This window comes from Netta rufina, assembly GCF_964035555.1.
Source record: "Netta rufina genome assembly, chromosome: 3".
Lineage (NCBI taxonomy): Eukaryota > Metazoa > Chordata > Aves > Anseriformes > Anatidae > Netta > Netta rufina.
Window position 1 is genome coordinate 86,618,625 of NC_140125.1, and position 5,226 is coordinate 86,623,850.

Below are 5,226 nucleotides of genomic sequence, written 5' to 3' on the forward strand. Positions count from 1 at the left end.
CTAGAGGCAAGAAACCAGTGAAATTTTAGAACTGTTGCAGTTGGCCTTAATTGGAACTTCCATGGGAGAGTCCCTCATATATGTTTTGCAGATTGAGACTCAACCAGGATAAATAGCAAATATTAATACTTTGTCAATTTAGTTATACAAGTAAACCTGTGTTAAAGACATGCATATAGTATCTTTGCAGAAAAGCAAGAACACAAAGTTCTAAAATGAACCCTTCCTTTCATTATAAAAAGTGTTTTCAGTGGTCAGAGAACAACAGAAAGAAGCATCCCCCAGAAATGTAAACAGAAAGAATTGTGAAAGCTTGAGACAGCATGCTAAAATCAGCACTATCTAAAAAATCAAATTTTCACTGATCCCAGACTAAGAGAACCCTCCCCTCCTTTTTCTTTAACAGTAAAGTACATTGAACAGAAAACTGACTTCAGGGCTTATTTATTTGCAGCTTCCTTTAATACCCATTCCTCTCCACACTGCATAGAGAAGAGTTATCCTTCGCTGTTCTGAGACCACCTCTGTAAACTACCACATCTTTTGGGGGATCACATTGCTAAAACTGACATAAGTGATTACTGTAACAAAGAGTGTTTACATGCTGGTATTTACAGGTGGTATTTACTTCACAGGGAGAAAGATCATCTCTTCATAAGGAAGATTTTTGTACCTATTGCAGTTTTTCCCTTGATTAATACAGTAGAGGTAGCTACAGAAACTCAGATCTCCTTATAGGTGAGAATATCCTTTTAAGATCATATTGAAGGACAGATCTTACATCTCAACAATGTGAGAAACTTACATTTCTGGTATGTGGCTTCTTAACTGAAGAAGTGTCAATGTGTACAACACAGAGTAATCTTCTCTTGAAGAAGGGATTGTCAAAAAGTTAATTTGGATAAGGGTGAAATTACTTCAGATGATCCCAAGAATCCAGCAAAGGCAAGAAATGTAGCTCTCCATTCTGAAGAAGTTCCTAAGTAACAAAAAGTTAGACATCAAGAAGTAAATGTATGTCAGTATACACTAACAGCTTGCTTCATCTTCACAATTTCTCAGAAATATTTTATTGATTACTTTTAATGAAAATTAGTAACAAGACTACTAAACAGCAGAAAGTCAAAAATTACACTTGTACTAAGAGCAAGTACTTCCAAATGTGCCTACTGTATAAGACATTTAGAGATGAAAGATACGCTAAAATCATAATCGCCTGAGTATTGTCATGATTTGCAACTAATCTTCCCACTCACAGTCAAGTTCAATCATAAGCAAGTATTCAGAGTCTTGCTTTGGCTTAATCTGCTGCATGATTACTTTTTAAGAAAGCATTTGCCATGAATTTGTGCAAAGTATGTTCAAAATTTGACAAGGCAATGAAGACCTAAAATAGCAACATGCAGTTATAAGCATGCTCAAGAGGAACCGAGCTTCTAACTGCAATGCTTGCATGGCAGCACATCCGAGATCTAGAAAAGCCATGCAGGAAAGAAGGTGAGGGACAGGGAAGCAAGGAAGAGGGAGAACACGTATGCAGAAACCAGGAAAATACAAAACTACCTCTAAAAAAACATAGCAGTAATTTTAACACCTCATACAGACCCAATAAGAAATCAAGGGACAAACTAGAAAAGCAGCATGCGCTGTAAGCGGGGGGAGTGGCAGTATGGGTTAGTCACTGGGTATATTGCACATGGCATCCTGTCATGTTTATTGATACTCAAGAGGAAATAATAGCATCCAGCCCTGAAATAGTGGACTTACTGTGGTATGCTACTCCTGAACAGAGACAGGTGCTGTTTTTACTGAAAGTCCTTGATCTCTGAAGGACAAAGTATCCTCTTCCTGCTTCTGGAAGCTACCAAAGTACTGCATCAGCCTATATCCAAGGAGTTGCCAGGAACAGCCAGGATTTTAAGTGCCCAGGAGCATGCCTGGCTTTTTCCTGCAAGCAAATCAGCCTAGAAAAAGGCATCCATGTCATCACATTACTTAGATGGTTCTGCGGTGCCAGATCACTGTGGCTGCAGCTATTGTCTAGCTCTGTTCCTATGGCCTAATTAAAATTTTTGCTAAGAGACTGTGATAAATAACTGAGTCAAGACCTCTTTGCAAAAGAAAAACGCCACCTCTCCCACTACATCAGGAGCTTTACTAGCTTGGGTGTTTTCTTGCACCCCCTTATGTTTAAGCTGTTTTGCCCTCCCTACATGCAGAAAGATCCCACACAAACAGGAGGAAACTCGCAGTAGCCTTAATCTTCTACAGCACTTGCATTATTTTATTCATGTGTTCAGGCCAGTATTTCAACGCTGCTCACTGCTTAAGCACATACTTGCTGGTAGAACAGAAAACAGCGTCAGTTACAGAAAGCAGAGCTATCCCCACAATCCTTCCCGAGTGCAGTTATATCAACATTGCTTAAACGCTCCAGCATTGCTCTAAACCCTTCCTGACTGTTCGGAACTACTACACAGACAACGAGGTGCAAAAGAGCTCCTGCCCTCGAGATCTCGCCAGCTGCTCAGCGCACAAAAGCAGAGAAGCATGCGATAACACCCGGCCAGCCTGCAGGAAGGCCTGACGCTATCTGCTATTTACCCGTTTAATCTGCAGATGTCAAAGCGGAGCCTATCCTTTACTCTGCAGGAACAGATACAAGCTTACAAGCTGCGGAGCTCGCTTAAAACACATGGGAAGTAGATGTTCCTTCTAAAAGATACACGTTTGGGGGTTGAGGTCAGAAGAGAAAATTGTAATGGCAGGAGCGTGAAGGAATTTCTGTGCCTTTTGCTACTCTGCTGCCCAGCACGGCCTGACCCTTCCCCTCCCCCTCCCCCTCCATCCCCAAACCACACAGACACTCGCCATTTTCTGAAACTTCTCCCCAATCCCAGAAAATAACAGTTTTTATTTAAAAAATAAAGCCCCGAGGCCCCACGGGCACGGCCCAGCCGCGCGGGCCCCCTCCCCGCAGCCCCTTTCCCCCCCCCCTCACCTCAGGGAGCCGCGGGGCCCCCAACGGCCGCCCCCCGCCCCCCCGCACTCACCTCAGCCGCAGCCGCCGCCGCCCGCTCCCGGCCGGACCCGGGCCGCGCCCGCCGCTCCCCGTTTGAATCTCCCCGCGGCCGCTGATTGGCCGGCGGAGGGGAAAAACATCGGAAGCGCGCCTTTCTATTGGACGGGGGGTATGTGAGGCCCCGCCCACCGCGGTCGAGGCTCCGCCCTTCGCGCGGCGCGGAGGGGCCGTTGGGCGCCGTTACGCGGCGGGGCGCTGAGGGGGCGCTCGGGGCGCTGTCATGGCGGCGGCCGCTGTGGTAATCCCCGATGGCCGCAAAGGGAGTGCGGGATGCCCGCCCTGCGGCCATGAATACCAAGTGCAACGCACAGAAATGGGATAGCACAAACATAAAACATACCCGAAAGCAGTTTAAAGCAATACATGCTCTATGCAGCCTCACTTACCTCTTACACAGCACTGCGTGCCCTGACCGTCTCCGTACGATCTCCCCTTTACCTTTTCCTCACACGGATTCCCCATAAGCTGGTTCCTAAGCACAACCCGTTATCTGCAGCGTGCCTACGGCTGCAAACAGCAGCGCTTCCTTTGAGCTGCCCCTTTCCTGTTGCAGTTGGGTTCCAGCGATGCAAAATCACTAACCAGAACAGTTTGGCCTCTCCGCGTTTACATTCTGACTGGACTTGTTCATTACTGTCTTGTTTTTAGCTAGTGTGGCTCTTCCGATGCTCACAATATTTTCAAAATTGTTTGTACACTTCATAAAAAGCACTGAGACATATCCTCTATCTATATATATGCCATATTAATTTAATAGGCTACTACTTACCGTTAGCTTTCCATGCAGATGCCATGTGACTTTTAACAGTATAATACCTAAACTGGCGTTTAATTGAAGTCAATCTTGCTTGTCTTGTATTCATCTAAAATATAAACATCTTGCCTAATGTAGTGATAAAAGTTCACTCCATAGAGAAAGGGAAGAGGCATTTCAAGAGAGAAATTGAGTCCAAACATCTATTTTGGACTCTGATGGATCATCCTGTGGAGATGGCTGTTTTCCCCAAGCACAGAGGAGTTACAGCTTTTAGCTAAGATGGGAGGAGATGTTGGTTTTTTTCCATATTGCCTATTGTTCTAGTTTGGTTTGATGGTAGAACCATTGTTTGCTTGTTTATAAATGTTTATGCATGTTATTCATTATAATGTCATGGATGTACAGGGAATCTAAGAACTGCAGTGCCTGACATCCTCATCTAAAGCTGATACCAGTTTGAATGACAAGAGTCGCATGCAAATCAGAAAAACAAGGATGTGATGAAGAAAAAAGGTGGATGACAAACAAAAGGAGATGTCAGTCTTCTGTAAAGAGTTACATCAGGCAAATCCTGTTTCATTGTTTTAAATACTTGATTATATGGTAAGATGTTGTACCTGTTTGGATAATCGTATTGCAAATCCAAGTGTGGCAAATGCAAGGGAATTGCAAAATATTTTTCAAATGTTGAGGAAATCTTTATAATGTACTATGGAATTTTCTGAAATGCGTATAAGAGAAAGGCTGTCCTCTCCTAGCTGAAAAATTGGCAGCAACCAACCCATCTTCTTGAGCTGATATTTGAAGTTCCGTGTCTCTGGTATGAGGTGATGAGCTAAAGAAAAGAGATGGTGGTTTATTGATTACAACTCCTGGCAGACATTCGGTGTAGCTGTTTTGGTTAAAAGTGCATTTGGAGAGAGCCCTGCTGAGTATTTGATGAAATCTTCATTTACTGGGAGCATGCAGACTTGTCCTGGTTGTTGATGCATTGCTTCAAACTACAGATGTCCACAAGAAGAAGCAAACAAATATTTTAGATGTTGAGTAACCTCAACAAATTGATCTGAAAATAAGTGGTTAATTAACAAAGCATTAACATTTTCAGCAGGAAGAATAACAGATATTCCCATTCCTCCTAGCAGTTTTGTTTCCATGACAAACTATTTGTCATTATCGACTACTTCAAGCTTTATGTGTAATTAATTGGTTTTGTTTGTTTGTTTTTAATGAATAAGGAAGAGAGAACAATAGTTATTTATATCAGTGGATCTTGTTCCATAGCGCTTGTTCATTTACAAATCTGATACATGCTTTGTGACTGGACTTTTACAATATAATTTTTTCCTTATTGACAGACACGTTCAGTGACTGAAACAATGAGAAC